Below are 20,644 nucleotides of genomic sequence, written 5' to 3'. Positions count from 1 at the left end.
CTTAGTTCCCTTCCTTTTCAAAGAACTAAGAAGAACTTGTATTCATAATGATAGGCTGAATGACCCTACATGTGAAAAGAAGAAGAAACAAAGCAACTATCATGCTTTCTGTGCACGAGACTTCTGCACTACAAGAAGAAAAAAGTCTTAAATGTCTATAGGATGCAAAAAAAATGTTTCTGTGATAAGGTGGGTCAAAGAAAAAGCTATGCACATTTTTGGATGTAGCCATTCAGAATGTGGTAGATTGCTTTGCTTTAATCTATTTTTAAGTTAATTCCAGTGACATATAGCTCTGCATCCTTACTACAATTCTTTTACATTGTCCTTATTTAAGAGGGACAGACTTTTTTTTAGCACTATAGTTCACATTTTACAATTCTGTCTCCAAAAAGCTCTCCTAACTTCAATGTATTTCTCCACAGTTAAAAAGTTTGTCCTCGATTTGTCTCTCAAAATGTCCGTTTAAAAATTTCCAATATTAACAGGTATACAAGATTCTGACCAATTATTGTAAAGCTCAGTTTTGAGAACATGGGAAATGAGTAACTTTACTCAGGCACGTAATCTCATAGGGCCTGATCCTGCATGCAAATGAAAGGACGTTTTGTCATTGACTTCAATGGTAGCAAGATAACCCCCCCCCCCAGATAACAATGAGTTGAGACTACTTGCATGCATAAAGTTATACTCATGTTGAAGTATCTGCAGGATTGAGAATCTTATCTGCTCCCTTTTATATTGGTAGAGGTATGTTATATCCCTTTCTAGCTCTTTAGGGTAGGGATTGTCTGCTACTCTATGTTTATATAGTAGCTAACACAATGAATCCCCCAATCTTTGTGATCCCTAGGCATCCCATAATAACTGTGTCCACTGAAGGTAGGACAAGAAGTAATGGGCTTAAAATCTGCAGCAAGGGAAATTTAAGTTAGATATTAGGAAAAATCTTTCTAAGTATAAGGGTAGTTAAGCTCTGGACTAGGCTTCCAGATGTTGTGGAATCCCCATCATTGAGGGTTAAGAACAAGTCAGAAACACCTGTTAGGGATGTTCTAGGTCAGCATTAGCTTGGCTCTGAGTGACAGTCTCTATTTGCTAATTCCATGTTAGTGATTTATCTGGCAGTGGGGTAGGGACAAAGGGCATGTGAAATTAACTGGTATTGTAAATTTTATTTTAAAAAAAATCCCTTCACAATTAACTGGCACTGTAAATGTATCTGATGCTTTAAAGCAGCATGTAGCTAGAGCTTATGAGCTCCTGAGTATCAGTTGCAATGACTCAGTTGCAAGGGTTCTCAGCACCTAACAGGATATGCCACAGTGTGTGATACCTGCCTGGCCCTTAAGAGCAGAAGCTTGATCTCATAAAGTTTTGTGCGTTCACATTTTCCACTGTAGTCAATGAGAGTTGAGGGCATTCAGCACTTCTCAAGAGATACAAATGGAATTCACAGCCAATTCAGACTAACGTGTCTGACCACTACATATGATGAAAGTAGCAATGAAAATGTGGAATGAACAACAAATGTGTCAAAATTGTTTAAATTAATCTTTGTTTAAAACTCAACATTCTTTCAGCCCTGCAAAATGAACTACTTTTGGGCGTGATACAAATCCCAGTGGAAAGATTTCCATTAACTTCAACAGGTTTTAAATCAGACCATTAGTCAATATCGAGTCTTAATCTGGACCCGAAAGATACACATTGTGCATGTACCCTTAGAAAGTACATAAAACTTTTAGAACAAGAAATGCAAAGAAGCAATAGGATTATAAAAACAATCTTTTTCTCTGTATGATACTATTTGGTTCAAGATTCCTACTGATCCTTGCAGTTGATATTGATACAATACATTTTCTACCAATTCTAATCCTTACTTACTTAGAAAGACACAGATTCCTGGGGCTTTGAACTGATTCATACAAGTCAAACTTACTGGAAAGATGTCCTGAGGATTATATTCAATGTGAAGGTCAGTGGTCTTTTTTTATTATTAATCAGCAGCAGCCAAATGTGATTTGAAGAACTGAATAAAGCCTTTAACACAATACTCTTTCTATGATTTATGCCTCTAGTTGTATTTTAACAGTTACACTGAAAGGTAGGTTAAAATCTTAGGGTGGGAGGGAAGGTTAGACTAAAGTATCTAAACAAAATTACCATTTACTATAAAAAAATCAATCATTTTTATTCTACGAACCCTTTTTAAGATTACTTCTGACTCTTTGCAACAGAACTTTGAAACATAACTTCATTTGTATTATAGACAGGTCAACATTTTAAAACTTGGGTATATGTATATTAATACATACTTAGGTACCTAAAATGGCCTGATTTTTAGAGGCACCTTCAAATTTTGGCCTGAATTCTTAAATTTGAAGAATTTATATATATAAACTATTATCACCATTATTGTATTCTAAAAATGTTAGCAGCTTACTTTTGTAAGTGCATCTTCCTGTTAATGTTACAGATTCTCTGGAGACCTCCAACACTTTGCAGTCAGGCAGACTAGATAACGCAGTTATCATAGCATTTAGATTAAATCACCATAGTATTACAGTTATAGTTAAATGAGAATGGACTAGGTCAAACAAAAACAAAACCTAACAATCCCTAGGGATCCATGGGAGTCCAGGGCCACCCACAACAAAGCTTCACATTTCTGCTGCAGCTCTGTGCCACTGGTATGTTCTATCTATGCTCCCTGAAAGCACAGCTCCAATGGATTCCCTGTGGCCTCAGGGATATCCCTTAAACATGAAGGGTGCTACAGGGGAGATAGCAGTCCCAGGCTGTATTACCATTTCTGGATAATTTCTGCAAAGCCAGAGAAGAAAGTGATGTAAATCCCCTCCCACCCTTAGCCCATCAACACTTTCCCCACTCCATGCCCCCTTCATCTGGATCACCACACCAACAGAAAGGCCTCTGTAGTGGGGCAGTTATCCTGCTCCTAGAGAAAAAAACTAGGCTGAATGGGGAAGCAGCCACAGCTGGCCCTATAAAAGGGCTGTGAGCCAGGAGCTGGGTCAGTCTCTCTCTAGTGGTGGAGAGAGAAGGACCTAGCTGCCTGGGAGCAGGGTACCAGAGGTAGAGTAGTGCTCGGGAAAGGCAGGAGGAGCTGGGGAGCTTCAGCCTGGCAACTCCCCAGGCTGCAAGTCTTGTGCAAGGCCTAAAGAGAGGTACTGGGCTGCAGGGAAAGGCAGCAGGTCCAAACCCTCCTTGCCACTGATGAGGGGTTTACAGACTGCAGTCTGCCCCAGTGAGCGGGGGCTAGATGATGACTGGCAGTAGCTATTGAGGCAAGGTGGGAATAGAGGGTTGGGGGTTCCCCTGGGAGGGGAGACCCAGATTGTGGGTTACTGCTGGAGGCAGAACCCCGAGGTAAAGGGGCACCAAGGTCCGGGAGGGACACGGGGCCAGCCTCTGGTGAGACACCAGCCCACAGGAGGTACTCTGTATGCTGGAGAGCTAATTCCAAAGATGGCCAGCAGGAGGCGCCACACCAGTGATTCATTGCTGTGTTACGGCCTTCATGGATACCAGGTGAATGGTACCAAGGAGACAGCTCAGCTCCAATTCTGCACAGGATAGGGAGCTATTGCAAAGGGTCCCCTCTCTATACAGATTTTGGGGCATGATCCTCCATTATGTTTTGATGCTTCCTGACGTTTTTCGATACTTTCCGGTGTTGGTCAATTTTGTGGAAATTTTGTTGATGAGTATTTCTTACCTATTCTTCCAACGTATAGACGTTCTATTGATTTCTGACAGAATGCATCTTGCTCAGAGTGCTTTGAAGGTTCACTGATCACCATTATCACTGCTTCTCCACTAATTACACTGAGCCCCATTCTCTGCCCCAATTCAGATTCTGCGTGCTTCAAGATTCTCAATGTGAATCTAGTGGTGGGTGTCTGTGTGACATTCCCCTGGTGTTATCTGGACTGGTGATTTGCTAGGTCACCCCAATCCTCAACTCTGGGAGCCAGCGGTACCCTGCTCTGCTGTGAGAACCCCCACTCCTGTTCACGCATAGCCTCTAGCATGCAAGCTACTCCCAGCTACGTGAGTGAGCACTTTTAACCAGCCACTGCTTGGATTGTGCAATGACACTAACAAATATCTCTGGTCCCAGACACAAGCCTAGAAACCTCCATCTTGCAGTGTCCAGATATGCCCACTGGACACTGCAAGCTTATACGAGTTCATCAATTTAACAAAGAACTTGATATGTACCAGGCTTGTTATCCCCAAGGGAATCTCTGACGTGCTTCAAACCAAATGTACTGCTTCAGGTAGAACAAACAAATTTATTAACCTATAACATAGATTTTAAGTGATTATAAGTCAAAGCACAACAAGTCAGATTTGTTCAAGTGAAATAAAAGCAAAATGCATTCTAAGCTGATCTTAACACTTTCAGTGCCCTTACAAACTTAGATGCTTCTCACCACAGTCTGGCTGGTTGCCCTTCAGCCAGGCTCTCCCTTTGATCAGCACTTCAGTTGCTTGGTGTGGTGTCTGTAGATGGAGGTGGAAAAGAAAGAGCATGGCAAACATCTCTCCCTTTTATCATGTTCTTTCTTCCCCCTTGGCTTTGCCCCCCCCCACCTTTCGGAGTCAGGTGAGCATTACCTCATCGTAGTCCCAAACTGACCAACGGAAGGGGAGTGACTCACTCGAGAGTCCAACAGATCCTTTGTTGCTGCCTAGGCCAGTGTCCTTTGTTCCTATGAGGTTGGACCGGGTTTGTCCCATACATGGCCTGGTGAGATGTGAACTGCCCCTCTGCTCCTGGAGAGTTTTGCCGGGGCTTGTTTTAAGCCATGAGGACACATTTTTAGCCTCATAACTATATACATGAAATTACAACCTATAATATGACTATAACAACAATGTTCAGTGTATCATGAGCCTTCCAAAGACACCCAACATGACAAACTTTGCACTGGATACCATACAATCATATTATAAGGATGAACATGGGGGTGCAGGGTGTTCTCCCGAGGTACAGAGTGTCACAGTCTGTAAAATAATAATCCTGCCTCACCTGAGGTCTGATCTATTCTGTTTTCACAGATTGTGCCTTCATTTTCAAGATAGCAAGATCTGATGGACAGAGGCAAGAGAAGCAGCACTATGTTTATTATTGTTGTTTTAGAGAAACAGCAGCCTTTCCACAGCAAAAATTGCAAACAGCGTCTGTTATAAAGTCCTAGTTTTACTTCTTTATAACTTTTTGGAAAAATAGTTTGTCCTAAAAATTGCCAGATTTGCTCTGAAGGCAAAGGCGAACATTAACACAAAACCTGGAGGAAATTTCTCAGATGGTTTTCAAGTTACAGATTATTACACAGTTACACTAAACTGAAATTTTGACTTTGGTATAATTTTTTTTTACCTATTTCTTGTACAAAAACTGTCAGTTACTAACCTTTTAAATATTTCATATTGTTACATGCATTTCTAAGAAGATTTAAAAAACACATTTTTGAAGGGACTAGCTTGCCATTAAGCAATGGTATTAATGATTTGTGTGTGTGTGGATAGCTTGGCCTCAGTCCTGCTCTCATTGTCATTGGTTGATTTATTTATTTCAGTGAAAGCATAAACATGATCAGGCACTCTGTGCACAAAGGAGCACATTATCCTCTATCAGCTGCAGCTTATAAAGAGGATACCAGCAAATGTTCTTATAAAAAGAAACTGGTTCTGAGCTGCATGGACATGACCCAGTGCTCTATTTCAAGGCTCTGGTTGACTGGTCAAGTCAGATGACCAAGGATCAGGTAACAGCTTAGAGGCAGCACTTTATATAAAAAGGAACCTGCTCAGTCAGAGAGGAAGCTGTTAAATCAGGAGTAGGACCTGGGCGCGTTTTTGTACCAGATGGGTGGAAGTCTAGTAGATAAACGTGCAGGGAGCAGGGGTAGAAGGCTTAATGGAGTGAGGCTTTAAAAAGGCCAGATAACAGTTCCCAGACTTCAAGAAGGAATCAAGGAGGCTATAAAATATTTGTTTTGAGTTAATGTTGAGCTCTCTTGTTAAAGAAAGAAAAATCTAAAGAACAGGAATAAAATTCTGTCATTGTTGGGAACTTTATTCCATGTATTGTCCTGTGAGCCTCATTTTAGATTAAGTGGTAGAAGCCTGTGTTTTTGGAGTTGTAAGAACACAGTTCTAGTCCCATCCTCTTATGGGTATGTATGTGTGTGCCTCAAAATATACATACAACACAACACCCTTCTGAAAAAGTAATTTGAAAATTATGAAAAAGCTCATGCAGAATACAGACAATGGACTTCAAAAAAGCAGACTTTAACAAAGTCAGAGAACTGGTAGGTAAAGACCCATGGAAAGAAAATTTAAGAGATAAAGTAGTACAAGAAAGCTGGCAGTTTCTCAAGGAGACAATATTAGAGGCACAACTGAAAAACTATCCCAGTGTGAAGGAAAGGTAAAAAGAATAATAAGAGGCCAATATGGCTCCATCAGAAGCTGTTTCACAACCTGAAAATAAAAAAGGAATCCTACAAACAGTGGACAAGCAAAGGACATAAAAGCTCATATGAAGAGGTTGTTTAAATACATTAGAAGTAACAGAGACAAAATAAAGTGTTTCAGAGTAGCAGCCGTGTTAGTCTGTATTCGCAAAAAGAAAAGGAGTACTTGTGGCACCTTAGAGACTAACAAATTTATTAGAGCATAAGCTTTCGTGAGCTACAGCTCACTTCATCGGATGCATTTAAAGTGTTGGTTCTCTAGTTAGCAGGAAAGGAGAGCTAATAACCGATTAAATCTAGGTGGCTGAGGTGTTTGACATTTATTTTGCTTCAGTCTTCACTTTAAAAGGTTAATGATGACCAGATACACTACACAATATTACCAATAAGAAGGAAGGACTGCAAGGCAAAATAGAGAAAGAACAGATTAAAGAATATTTATACAAGTTAGATGTATTCAAGTCAGCAGAGCTTGATAAAATTCATCTTAGGGTACTCAAGGAACTAGCTGAAGAAATCATGGAACAGTTAATTATGTACAAGAACTCATGGAGGTTGGGTGAGCTGGATTTGAGAAAGGCAAACATAGTCCCTATCTTTAAAAAGGCGAACAGAGGACCTATGAAATTATAAACCAGTCAGCCTAACTTCAATACCTGACATGTACTGGAACAAATTATTAAACAATCAATTTGTAAGCATCTAGAACAGTATTTCTCAGTGACTGATCTGGTCCCTGAGATTTCCCTGACACAGTTTAGCAAGCCGATCCCTGGTATCAAAAAAATTGAGAAACACTGACCTAGGGGACAATGGGGTTATAAGTAATAGTCAGCATGGATTAGTCAAGAACAAATCATGCCAGACCAAATTAATTTCCTTCTTTGACAGGGTTACTGGCCTCGAGGATGGGCAAAAAGCAGTAGACGTGATGTATCTTGATTTTAGTAAGGCTTCTGACAGTCGCACATGACATTCTCATAAGTAAACTAGGCAAATGTGGTTTAGATGAAATTACTCTAAGGTGGATTCAGTAGGCTTCCAAAGGAGATTGTGGAATCCCTGTCACTGGATGGGTTTTAAGAAAGGTTGGATGAACACCTCTCAGGAATGGTCTAGGCTTACTTGGTCCTGCCTCAGCACACAGGACTGGACTTGATGACCTCTTGAGGTTCCTTCAAGTCTTACATTCCTATGATTCTACGCTTTTAGCATGCAACCCATAGTAAGGGGGATTGCATAGGTTTGCATCACCCCAAAAGGGACACCAAAAGGAATTTTGCCTGAAAGATTCACAACGCCTTCAGCACACCCTAGCTGTAGCTCATGGAGAGGGATACACCCATTCAAATGGTGAGCATTACTCCTCCTTGTGAGAACACAGCGAGCTCTATTGATCAGCATCTGATGGGTGTATGCAGGAGATATGGAGACATGGCTCTTCATACTCTCCACCCTCCCTCCACTTATTTTCGGTCATTGGAAGCATTTGGGGTCTATTCCTCATGCTCTCCTGAGTGCAAGGTCTACTGTTCTGTTCTGCCTTTCACAGTACACTGCTTATTTTCTCTGATACCTCTGGACAGCCAAAGAAGGATAGGGCATAGTATAGTTCATTCACTCTTGCTCGCTCTCTCTCACACACACACACGTGTGTAAAGCCATGTGTTAATCATCCTCAAATACACATCCAAACAGAGAATTTTTCCATAGATCAACAATTAAATTACATATAAAACATCTTTCTCAACAGCATCCCCTCTATTAAGGGCAGTTAAGGAATGCTGTCCAATGCCACAAACAAAAAGCCAGAATGTGTTTCAGCCAAGTATGATACTGTTTGAATCATCATCATTTAGAAATTCAAACTGGAAAAACAGGGATGGATTTTTTTTTCTACAGAAACATTTCTAAAAGTGCTATTGCGTTTGTCTTTAAGTGGTCTGGGACCCACCCATCAAAGACACTGTCTCTTCTCTGACATACCGCCACAGTTGTGATCAGCAAAGTTGTCTGAGCTGAAGCTGAAGAGAAGCAGAGTGGTTGGCAGGGCATTCTCCATTAAGACCTCAGAACTGTGGAATGTAATTCCTACACCTCCCATCCCTACTTCCTTGGATCTGTAATAGCCTACGTTTGTTAGCCTTCAGGGCACAATGCATGACCCACTGTTTCTTCCTGGCTTGTGAGGAAATGGGTGTTCATTAGAGCTGAGTGTGAAACACTAGGAGATCATGTGGGAGGTCAGTTAATTCAGTCATTTACATAGGCACAGTCTTTCTGAGTTGCCTAGGGGGGCAGAGCAGACCTTGAGCACCAAGATCCACCCCCACTCTACCCCTTCCCCCAAGTCCCCACCCCACCTCTTCCCACCCCCTCCCCGAGCACACCCTGCCCTCACTCCTCTCTCACCACCCCAGCACCTCCTGCATGCCACTCAATACCTGATCCATGGCAGGTGGGAGGCACTGGAAAGGGGGGTGGGAGAGGAGATGGTTGGCGGAGCTGCTCGTGGGCAGGAGGTGCTGGGCAGTGTGGGAAGAGGTGATTGGGAGGGCTGCTGGTGAGTACTGAGCACCCTTTTTTTCCCCCTATGGATGCTTTAGCCCCGGAATACCCATGGAGTTGGCACCTGTGGGCATTTATGTTTTCACCGTTCATTTGAACTGAGCTGGGAGAATTTTATTTTAGTGTTTTTAAAGAAATTATCAAGGGTGCCCAGTACCCTGGATGAGCATTGTTTTATTACAATCTGTATCATCTAAATAAATAAAATAATAGCAATAAGACACTTGGTGAGTCATTATTGCTTAAGGCTTAAATCCTGCAAAGCGAACTGCCCAAGTGGAAATTCCATTAACTACTATTGACTTCAATGTGGTTCTGTATGGCCCACTCCTGTTGTTCTCGGTGAAGGCTCAGGGCCTATGTAAGCAAGTTGGCTAGTCAGGATATAGTTGTATAATGTACATATTGCTTTGTGTAGGAAAAGAACAAAAACAACAGGGTCTGATACCAAATAATGCTAAAGCAAATAAAAAATCAGCAACCCTTGAGCACTAATTTTCCTTTACAAAGTTTGCAGAATCTAAAACCTTTTAAAGTTCACACCTGTGATGTCTGCTGTAAGGGATTGCGGAAAACTTTGTTAGGGCCTAGCTAGGGAAGTTCCACTTAGGGACATAAATAGCTGCTTCGTTATTGTGGGATAGAGATAGTTCTTGAAGGACACAGCTGCTTTGCATGACCCTTCGTCAGGTAGTGGAAAGCACCCCTTTGAGAAATACCTAATTCTATATTCATGAGCTGTTTTTGTGTAGTGCTTATTAACACTGACTGTCTGCCCCTCCGTTGGACTCCATCCCAGGCAAAGCTCCGGTGTGCTGGGTTCCCCGCCTCCGTGACTGCAACGCTTGGAGTCCCCGTTGAAGATGGGTCACTAACCTTCAGTAAAGCCAATAACTCACAGCTGTGTGTAAGCCTCGTTTTTCTCAGAGTGCCGGGCCTGTGGTGCTTCGAGCACCTTGGCCCAGAACATTTGGCGCAGCGAGCAGGATACTCTGAGAAGCGATGCCGCTTTGGCCGAAGGTAGGGGAAGTGGGGAAGCTGTCGCTGTCCCTACAGCGCATACCAGGATGGCCCTCGACGGAGCGCTGGGGGCCAATAGCGCGGGTTATGGCCAGGTGGGTTGCCCCGGTGGACTGGCTGGAGTTCCAACAGGCTGCAGGGGTCATACCCGTGCAGTTGGTTGAGGGATTACACCGGCTGCGAGCGAACCGGAGCTCTGGGACAGAGCGGCGGGCGATGGGGGAGCTAGGGTGGCTCCTGCTGACCGCCGTCCGGGCCCAGGACGAGGAGGTGCTCCGCTTACAGCGGGCACTGGAACGGAAGACTCAGGAATGCATGGCACAGGCAGAGGCCCGGGCCGTGGCTCAAGAAGTTGTCACCTCCCAGGCAGAGCGCGCCCAGGAGCTGACAAGACATTGTGAAGCGTCGGTTGCCCGGGTAGCAAATAGAAGGTGCCTCAGGCACGGGCGGCAGCAGGTAACCAACGTCCAGGTGCGTGTGGTGACCGCTGCCCCCTCCTGGGACCTGAGACTTGGGATGGGAATATTTGGGACTCCTCATCCTTGGACGAGGGGAAGAAGGAGTCCCCTGCCGTGGCTCTGGCGCGCCCGGTACGGGATTTGCGGGTGCAAGGAGGCGCCCTACAACCAGAAGTTGTCCACACATTTAAAATGAGTGAGTTGCAGGAAATTGTGAAGATATTCCGACAGGAGCCCGGGGAGAGCATCCTGCAGTGGCTCATGAGAGTCTGGGACAATGCAGGTAACACAGTTTTGTTGCTTTCTTATGAATTTCAACAGTTGGGGGTCCTATCGCAAGACTCTCAGGTATGTGCACAATTGGTGAAGTCGCCGCGGCCGCAGGCCGAAGGGCAAGATGTTGAAAGCCCCTCTTTGTACCGCTGGTTGGCAGCTGCAATGGAGGTGGCCTACCCCTCGGTGGGGGAGTTGGAGGCGCAGGCATGCCCCTGGAAGACCGTTCCAGAAAGCGTGTAAGCCCTCCATCAATTGGGAATGGCCTGGGCTGTCTCCATGGGCGGGGAGATGGGGCCGGATGATGTACCGGTGACAAAATCGATCAAAGCCACAGTGTTACGCCTGGCCCCTGATGAGTTAAAACCTTCCCTCCTCGCAGTTGTCATGGCAGAGAATGGGCACGTGGGAGACTTGGCAGCCACCCTTATGCAATTGGAGGCTGCCTTGGTGGGTGCTAGGCCAAGAGCCATATGGGCTGCGAAGGGACAGCAAGGCAGGGGACAGGAGAAAGGGGAGTTGCAGCTGCCCCCGAAGACCTAGTGGCTAGATCTCTTGCAGGCTGGTGACTCTCACGAGGGAATCAATGGAAAGCCAACGGCGGATTTATATAAGCAGTGGGTGCAGCTGCCCCCTACCAAACGTAGCGCCGGAGGAAAAGGGGAGAAGAGCGTGGAGCAAACCAAGCCAGCGGAGTCCTCTGCTACGCCAGCCGAGTGGAAAGTGCAGTGCCCATATTGAGGGCGTGGCAGATCCTCCGTTCCGTGTGTCGCGGCAGCCACACACAGGAGGGTGGCGGGGGACTGACGCCTCTATGTACCCCTAGCAGTTCGCTGGCTGAGGGGAGGAGTCCAACACGTGTTGGCATCAATAGATACGGACAGCTGGGTATTATACAAGGGCCTCTGGTCCTGTATAACTGCGTGGGATGCGAAGGGTTGGGAACTCGCAGGCTGGCCCCATGGGGAGCGGCTCTCTGGCAGCAACTCCTGCGCTATGCCCGACGAGCCCCTCTGGCTGTACGACATGTAGACACCCACACAAAGGCTAAAACCTCCAAGGCCCACTGGAATGCGGCAGCCGATGCAATGGGAATGAGGGGAGGCCCTGTGTAATCTGTTCCCTTTACCTCCCATAGGTCTAGAAACCAGCGCCCCAAGTGAGACCGAGTGGTACGTATTGACTAACATGTGGTGGACGGTACCGCAGCGGGAATCGCAGGATGCCGTAGTCCTCACCACCAGGGAAGGATGGGCATACATACTCCCAGAAGGGGAAAACTATCCCCGCATGGTCTTGCTCTCCCGTTTGTCGTGGCGCTCCTTATGAGAATCACTGCTGCAAGAGCTACCACCTCCTTCGTGAATACCTGGTTGGTGTTAGCCCAAAGTGCTGTTTATGCGACATCGTTTTGCTTACCGTATACGTGTGCCGTGATGGAGACCTGTTTTATTGGCGTCTGCACAGACCTGACCCTCGTCCAGCACTATTCCTTACTGAAGACAATTGATAAGACTATTACATATACGGATTTGTATGCTTTGGGTCCCGCCCAATACAATGTAGACACGTATATGTATTCGTTCCGTCTTCTTGGCTTGTATTTTTTGCTGCCTTTGCGGCTGTGGCCTAGTCTCCCAGTGCTGTGCACGGTTTCCCCTCCACACTATATGCTCATGGTCCTTGACATTGCTCAAGAAAGCGAAGGGAGGAGTGTAAGGGACTGCGGAAGACTTTGTTACGGCCTAGCCAGGAAACTTCCGCTTGAGGACATAGATAGCTCCTTCATTATTGCAGGATAGAGATAGTTCTTGAAGGACACAGTTGCTTTGCATGGCCCTTCGCCAGGTAGTGGAAAGCCCCCCTTTGAGAGGTACCTAATTCTATATTCATGAGCTGTTTTTGTGTAGTGCTTATTAACACTGACTGTCTGCCCCTCCGTTGGACTCCATCCCAGGCAAAGCTCCAATGTGCTGGGTTCCCCGCCTCTGTGACTGCAACGCTTGGAGTCCCCTTTGCGGATGGGTCACTAACCTTCAGTTAAGCCAATAACTCACAGCTGTGTGTAAGCCTCATTTTTCTCAGAGTACTCCTGCCAGGCCTGTGGTGCTTCGAGCACCTTGGCCCAGAACATCCGCTCATTCGTTTTTAAGAAAACTAAATGTGACAGGTATGTCAGGACTGAAAAACCTAGCAGGCAATTAGTTTCAAGGCTTTGACATTTAAGTGGGTAAACATTATGACTGTACCTGCCACCAGATTTTTCATTCATATTTTAATTTCATGAAATATGAATGGTGAGTTTTGACTTTGAGTCAATTATTCTCATTGCTGAAGGAAGTCTTATGTTTTGTAAATTTAAATCCCTGATTCTTGAAGGTCTCTGACTAAAGTGTTCATGAAAACCTCTATTTGCCATCATGTAATTTAATAGTCGTGACATTTCAAAAAAAGCATCCCTGAACTTTACAATGCATAAAGCAAACATGCAAGTTAATGTAAGGTTACAATAAAAAAATAAATATTTCCTGCAAAAAATGGATTGCTTCATATTAAGCATTTTCATTTACTGTAATATTGAAGTAGCGAAAAGTACAAAACCCCATGTCTTCAAGCCAAAAAATGTAAAAATTGTTGTTTTAAATGAATGCTGGAGGTTGTTACAAGTCAGACTAGGTCAGTCTGGAACCTTTATGAGAGCACATTCTACCAAAAACAAATAAACTGCAAGAGATATGCCTCAAAGAAGACAGAGCCCATTAGGTTCACCCTAACAAAATAAAAAACAAAAATGGCATGTTTTTGTCTTCATGTCAAGTGTATTTTGATTTTTGTGTGTGTGTGTGTGTGTGTGTGTGTGTGTGTGTGTTTGTTTCCCTCTGTTCTTGGACTGGCACTCCAGCATTTACAGAGCTCAGCAAAAAGATGAAAGCTATTATCCAGAAAAGAAGAAAGCCAGACAGACTTCTTAGGACAACTAAATAAAGCAAAATGTTTTTACAGTCTCAGCTTGCTAGTTTAGCAGAAAAAGCATGATAGAAACTCAGATAGGAGCAATACAGGAATAAACAAAAACATTTTTTTCAGCAGATATCGTGCATTTTTACACATCCTTTGGGTTACACCAAAATAGAATATTATATATGATAAACTTTCCCATTATTTAAGAGTACTTATAACACTTGCACCAAAATATTCCAGTTATTTGCTTCCTGAAAAGGTGCAGATATAGAAATTTGGAAATCTACACCCTTGCTTAACATTGTAGTTATATTCCTGAAAAATGCTACTTTAAGTGAAATGATGTTATGGGGAAATTGGATTCACTTAAGAATTAATGTAAATGGGGGGATTAGGTTCCAGGGACTTTTTTACTTACACACACACTGTAAGTTTTAAACTAACAATTTAATACTGTACACAGCAATGATGATTGTGAAGCTTGGTTGAGGAGAGACAGCATGGAAGAGAGAGACAGACACACACACTCTGTGTGTGTGTGTGTGTGAGAGTGAGTGAGAGAGAGATTTGCATTGCCCCTTTAAGTACGTTGACGCCACTCTAAGTACACTGCCTTTTTAAGTAGATGAGCAAGTTGAGACAGCAGCTGCTGCCAGCACAATGCCTCCATCCTGAGCCCTGTCCTGTTGCCCCCCTTCTCTGTGGAGATGAGGTACAGGAGCAGGGGCAGGAGTGGGGGGATAGGGCCACCCTGACATTAGCACCCCTCTTCTCCCTCCCCCCCAAAGAACCAGAAAAAAAGCCACACAACCCAGACAGACAGAATCATATCAAATTTTTATCAGAATACTGTATCGATGACAAAGTGAATCCTTCTTGAGAAAGACCAACATTAATTTACTAAAGTTAATGTATAATATTAATACATATTAAAATGAACATATAATATTTAAAAAATTGTTGGTAGTACTGCAGATGGTTAAAAATATCCTTGGGTAGCCCTTACAGAGGACTCAACATAAAGTCTCACTCTAACCCTTTATTATTTGACCATTATTGTGGTTTGAATTTTTAAAAGTCCATGGGTAGAAGTTGTGTGCATAATTTGAGAAGGCAGACCATATTATGTGCATAATTTGTGAATACAGAACACAGAAGTCAGGATTGCACATATGCACAGTTTGGTCTTGTATGTTTTGGGGGCTGCAGTTTTGGATTTTACTGTTGGTTGGGTCTTGTACATACATAACGAACAGAAATGTTCCAACATCCTGGAAATACCTTATTCAAACCAGTGTTTTGAAACAGAGAGAGAATTCCTGAATAGTTATCATGTCTTAAACTGACCTGGTACATGCTGCAGGATATCCTGAAAGATTTTAGTTCATGTAAATCAGATCACTAATAATGCTGGATATTACACCGAGAGTGAAAAAGTTTAATCCATTTTAAAAGGGTGCCAATTTAAGAAACATTCCCTGTAATACAAATGTGGAATGCCATCAATCTCTCTCAAAACAGAAATAACATTGTGTTTGACCAATGTATTTCCAATAAATCCCTCAAATCCTGCTAATATTCTGATTTACTACTGAGAATAGTTCAATGAAAGGACTCTAGCAATCTGAGACATGGTGTTCCCTTTTTGGCCACCTTGAGCCTGAGATGCCTCCTGCTGGTTGTCTGGGAATTAGCTCTTTTCCAGCAAAGGAGCACCCTCTGCTGGCCGGTGGCTCGCCTGCCTCAGGCCCCAGGTCCCTCCCAGACCCAGGTCCCCTTTACCCTAGGGGTTCTGCCCCACAGCAGTCCCCATGCTCTAGGTCTCCCCTCCCACAGGAACCCCCAACCCCCTAAGCCCACCTTGCTTCAGTGGTTACTGCCAGTCATCATCTAGCCCCCTTTCACCAGGGCAGACTCCAGTCTGCCATGGCTGCTCATCATTGGCAAGGGAGTTAGACCAGCTGCCTCTGCCTAACCCCAGGCTACACCTCTTTAGCCCCAGTACCTGCCTTGGGCCTTTAACAAGGCCTGCAGCCTGGGGAGTTGCAGGCTGGAGCTCCCCAGCTCCTCTTGCCTTTCTCCAACCCTGCCCTGCTTCAGGTACCCTTTTCTCTCAGACAGCTAGGCCCTTCTTCCTCCAAAGCTAGAGAGAGACTGATTCAGCTCCTGGCTCACAGCCCTTTTATAGGGCCAGCTGTGGCCTGATTGGGCATGGCCCCAGCTGTGGCTGCTTCCCCAAACAGCCTAGCTTTTCCCACCAGAGCGGGGTAACTGCCCCGCTACAAGCCCAAACCCAGAAACCATTATTCATGCAAGTAATCCTTACACATACACATGAGTTCAGAATTTGCACAACTGAGCCCTTAGCTTGCCTGCCAGTGGTTACATGTAGTGGTTTGTAAGACTCTCCTAAGTCAATAGGCAGAGGATGATAAAAAGTTATCTTTTGAGTTTGTGACATGCTGGCTGCAAGCTAGGAGGTAGGGTAGTTAAGTCTTTGAATTATTAGTAAAAGATTATGCTTCTGGATTTAGTCTCTCCTCATAGTTTTTAATGTTTATCTCAGTTGGATAAAGTTAGACTGAGTTAGACAACGTTAGGTTAGCATAACCCACTTTGTATAGACCTAGTTGTGCATGTGTCTACACTTAAATTTGTCACCCACCAATATAAGCACTTTGCTACAGCAACACGGTAACTCCACATCCCCAAGCAGCATTGAACCATGGTCAACGTGCTGAAGTTGATGCAGCATGAGTGTATACATTGCATTATCTATGTCAACCCTAACAGTCCTCCAGAAGCTGTCCCACAATGCCCAACACTGACTGCTCTAGCCACAGTTGCGAACTCCACTGCCCAGAGGTCATGGAGAATGGAAGACCCACCACTATGCTCCCCTTTAAAGTCCCACCAATTTTTGAAATGCCTTTTCCAGATTGTCCAGCTTGGCGAGCACACCTAGCAGCTCTTCATTATTGTGTGCAACTGCGCAGCTGACCATGCGGACAAGATGCTCCAGCTGGGAGTAGTCAGGAGATATTGGACCTTCTGTGACTGTGGAGAGAAAAGGCTGTGCAGGCACAGCTATAAATCAGCCATAGAAATGTGCACATCAATGAAAAGATTGCATGGGGGATGCAGGAAAAAAGGGTATGACATAGATCAGAAGCAGTGCCCAGTGAAAGTGAAAGAACTATATAGGCATATCAGAAGACCAGGGAGGACAACAGTCAACCCTGTGCTAAGCTGCACACCAGCCTCTTTTACAAAAAACTACATGGCATACTTGGCGAAGACTGGCCACCCCTAGAAGACCACCATGGATACCTCTGAGAAGCCCACGTCACAGGCCCCTGGCATGAACGGCAAGGAACATGAAGAGATGGGGGAGGAAGAGGGACATGTGACCAGGAATCCAGCTATGCTGCGAGGCAAGACTTGTTTGAGACTCCATTGCAGTTCTGTAAGTCCTGGCAGTTGAACACAGGTAAGCCCAATGAAGGGGAAGTAATCTCAGATAAGTGTGTAAACGTATTTCCCATTACAATAACATATGGATGATACCCCCAGTTTAACAGGCAGTTATCGACTTTTCATTAAATTTACTTGTATTAGAAGTGGTAGCTTTTTATTTCCCTGTACAGTTAGGTAGGGGTGACCATGCAGAGCAGTTTGTTTATATACACAGCAATGTCCCTTGAAATCCTCCTGAGTGGTACCTTCACAGCGGTACTCTACAGTCCTCTACCAAAGTTTTCTGGGTACGGCAGCCTTATTTCTTCCTCCATGATAGCACACTTTCCCATGCTAGTCCGTAATAATTTTGGCAGGCACCTTTGCAATGAACAGGCTAGCAGCATATAGGCCTCGGTGGCTTCTCAGTGCCTTTCTTATCCACAGGAGAGAGATATCAACAAAAATCACCCCCTGTGGACAATGGTTCCAGAATTCAGTGTCATTGCCCTATACTCATAGTTTCATGCAACGGAGCTATTCCCTCACCTCTGGAAGTCCATACTCATGCTGGCTGGTGCTGCGAGTGGTGCCATGCACAAGCACACCCAAGAAATATGTTTTGTTTAAAACTTTAGGGGAATAAGGGAAGGGATTTCTGAAACTTAACTTTTGCTTTCTGTTGTGACAATGGTACCTCTGTGTTTTATTTGTAGCTGATGCCACTGTGGCCTCGCAGGTCTCCCCCTCCACACTGGAGGAATGCTTGAGTCAGATAAGGAGGAGACAGAAGAGGACTCCGGATGACTTGTTCAGGGAGATTTTGCGAGCCAGTGCTGCATCAGCCCATAAGCAAAGGGCCAGGATGGCGAATATTGCAGACAGTGGACAGAAGAAAGGCCCAGAAGTCCCAGCAGGAAAAGGAGAGGGAGATGCACCAGGACATAATGGGGCTACTCCTCAGCAAACACAGATGCTGCAGACTCACGTAGACCTACAGGTTCAATAATCATGGGCTCACCTCCCTTTGCAGTCCCTGGAGAACTCCATTGTAGCACCTCCCTGCACCCCCATCCCCAAACATTCCACATGGCTTCAGGGGCCGCATCCCTTCCCTTACTACTCCACACCGGGGGACAGTGGGTACATCTACACAGGGATGAAAGACCCGCAGCCTGGCCATAGCTGGCCCAGGTCAGGCTTGCAGGACGACTCAGGCTGCAGAGCTAAAACTCACTGTGTAGACATTTGGGCTCGGGGTGGAGCCTGAGCTTTGAGTCCCAGAGCTCAGGCTCAAGCCCAAGTGTCTACACAGTGATGTTTCAACCCCAGAGCCTGAGCCCCATGACCCTGAGTCAGCTGACCTGGGCCAGCTGCAGATTTTTTTTATCCCTGCGTAGATGAGAGCACAGTCATCTGTTCTGGATAGTGTGCAGAGGATCATCCAGCCCGCTGACTACTACCCCCTGCTTCTCATCCATGTGGGGACTAATGATACTGCAAGGCGTGATCCTGAGAAGATCAGAAGTGACTAAGGGCTCTGGGAGTGAAAGTCAAGGAGTTGGGGGCACAGGTGTGTTCTCACTGATCATTCCAATCAAGGGCAGGGGTCCAGGTTGAGACAGACACAGCATGGAGGTGCATTCATGGCTGTGTGGATGGTGTCACCAGGAAGGCTTTAGCTTCCTTGACCATGGGATGCTGTTCTGGAAAGAAGGACTGCTGAGTAGAGATGGAGGCCCATCTATCAAGGAAGGGGAAGAGTATTTTCAGATACAGACTGGCTAACCTTGTGAGGCAGGCTTTAAACTAGGTTGAATGGGTGCAGGAGACAAAAGGCCACAGGTAAACCTTAACCGTGGAGAACTGGGTAAAGGGCTGGAAGCAGGGGGGGTGGGGGGTAGGACATTGGCAATTGCTTCAGGGACAAAAGGAGAGACAAGAGGGACTATAGAGGGAACCACTGCTTCACAGAGCAGAGTAGGGGTAGCTAAAATGGACATGAATGTTAAGTACTGTTTCAATAATTTATTAAGTTTTTAATGTATTTGCTTTTAAATTACACAGATTTTTCCTTGAGTAACTGGTTTAATTTGGAAATTAATGCATCTTTATTAGTTCACAGAATATCCTGAAGAGTGCCTAGAGGTACTGAAAACACTCACTTGTTACTGTACAGTGTGACACAACTCATAGGAACAGTGACAAACAGACATAATCAAAAGTATAGCAAGCTCCACAAAATTCCTGAAAAGCAAGGCCAGGGAGAGAACAGTACACCACAATGCATCTCTGTGGCTCACTGTTAAAGTGTTTTTTCAAAGCTCCCATGAGCTGTATAGCTCTGTGTTGAGCTCTACCTGCCTTTGTGTCTAGCTGCTCAAACTCCACAGACAGCTGCTCTACCTTTCCCCTCCACCCTGCAGCAACTTTCCCCCTTTGCTTCACAGATGTTATGAAGGACACAACAGGCAGCTATAACCATTTGGATTTTTTTTTCCTCACGGAGGTCCAATTTTGTGAGTGAACTGTGACAGCATCCCTACAATCTACCAAAAGCACATTCAACTGTCATTCCGCATTTATTGAGCCAGTAGTTGAATCTTTCTTTGGTGCTGTAGGGGGTGACTAGTGTATGGGCCGGGGAGCAAAGTACAGGCTGGGTCCCCCAGGATCACTACTTGCATTTCAACATTGCCAATGGTAATTTGCTGGTCAGGAAAGAAAGTCCTTGCTTGTGGCTTTCTAAACAGTCCTGTGTTCTTGAAGATACAAGTGTTTTGCACCTTCCCTGACCAGCCAACATGGATGTTGGTGAAGCATCCCCAGTGATCTACCAGTGCTTGCATAACCACAGAAGTATAACCCTTTCTATTGATGTACTCAGTGGCAAGCTGCGCTTGTGCCAAATGGGGATATCCATGCCTTCTATCACTCTATCACAGTTTGGAAACTCCTTCCACAATGTCCTACACATTGCCAAGAGTCACAGTCCTGTGTAACAGGAGATGCTTGCATGACAAGGGCCCCCACTAGTGGCTTTTCCAACTCCAAAATGATTCCCCACTGACCAATAGCATTGCAGCACGGCAAGTTTCCATAGTGTGGTCACCACTCCCTCTCCACTGTCAGTACAGCTCTCATTCTGGTGTCCCTGCACTGGAGGGCTGACGTGAGTTCAGCCCATTGATCCAGGAATGAGGTCTTGCACATCCAAAAGGTCTGTAGCCACTGCTAGTCATCCCAAGTCTGCATAATGATGCAATCCCACCAATCAGTGCTCATTTCTCAGGCCCAAAGAAGCAGCACTCCACCATTTGCTGCTGCTCCATGACCACCACCATGAGGTGCATGAGGATCATTGCTTCAATGCTGGTGACATTGGCTTCAGAC

At 44.9% G+C, this 20,644-nt stretch overlaps 1 long non-coding RNA gene across 1 annotated transcript; it reads right to left on the bottom strand.

The window, feature by feature from the left end:
* Nucleotides 1-8,061: 8,061 nt before the first annotated feature.
* LOC122460036 lies at nucleotides 8,062-14,572 on the bottom strand. Its single transcript, XR_006281083.1, has 3 exons — nucleotides 14,390-14,572; nucleotides 8,255-8,256; nucleotides 8,062-8,074 (listed from the first exon to the last, which is right to left on the bottom strand). It is a non-coding gene; the product is annotated as an uncharacterized LOC122460036 (long non-coding RNA).
* Nucleotides 14,573-20,644: the final 6,072 nt, after the last annotated feature.

Source organism: Dermochelys coriacea, chromosome 4 (assembly GCF_009764565.3).
Source record: "Dermochelys coriacea isolate rDerCor1 chromosome 4, rDerCor1.pri.v4, whole genome shotgun sequence".
Taxonomy (NCBI): Eukaryota; Metazoa; Chordata; order Testudines; family Dermochelyidae; genus Dermochelys; species Dermochelys coriacea.
This window is presented reverse-complemented; position numbering and strand designations above follow the sequence as displayed.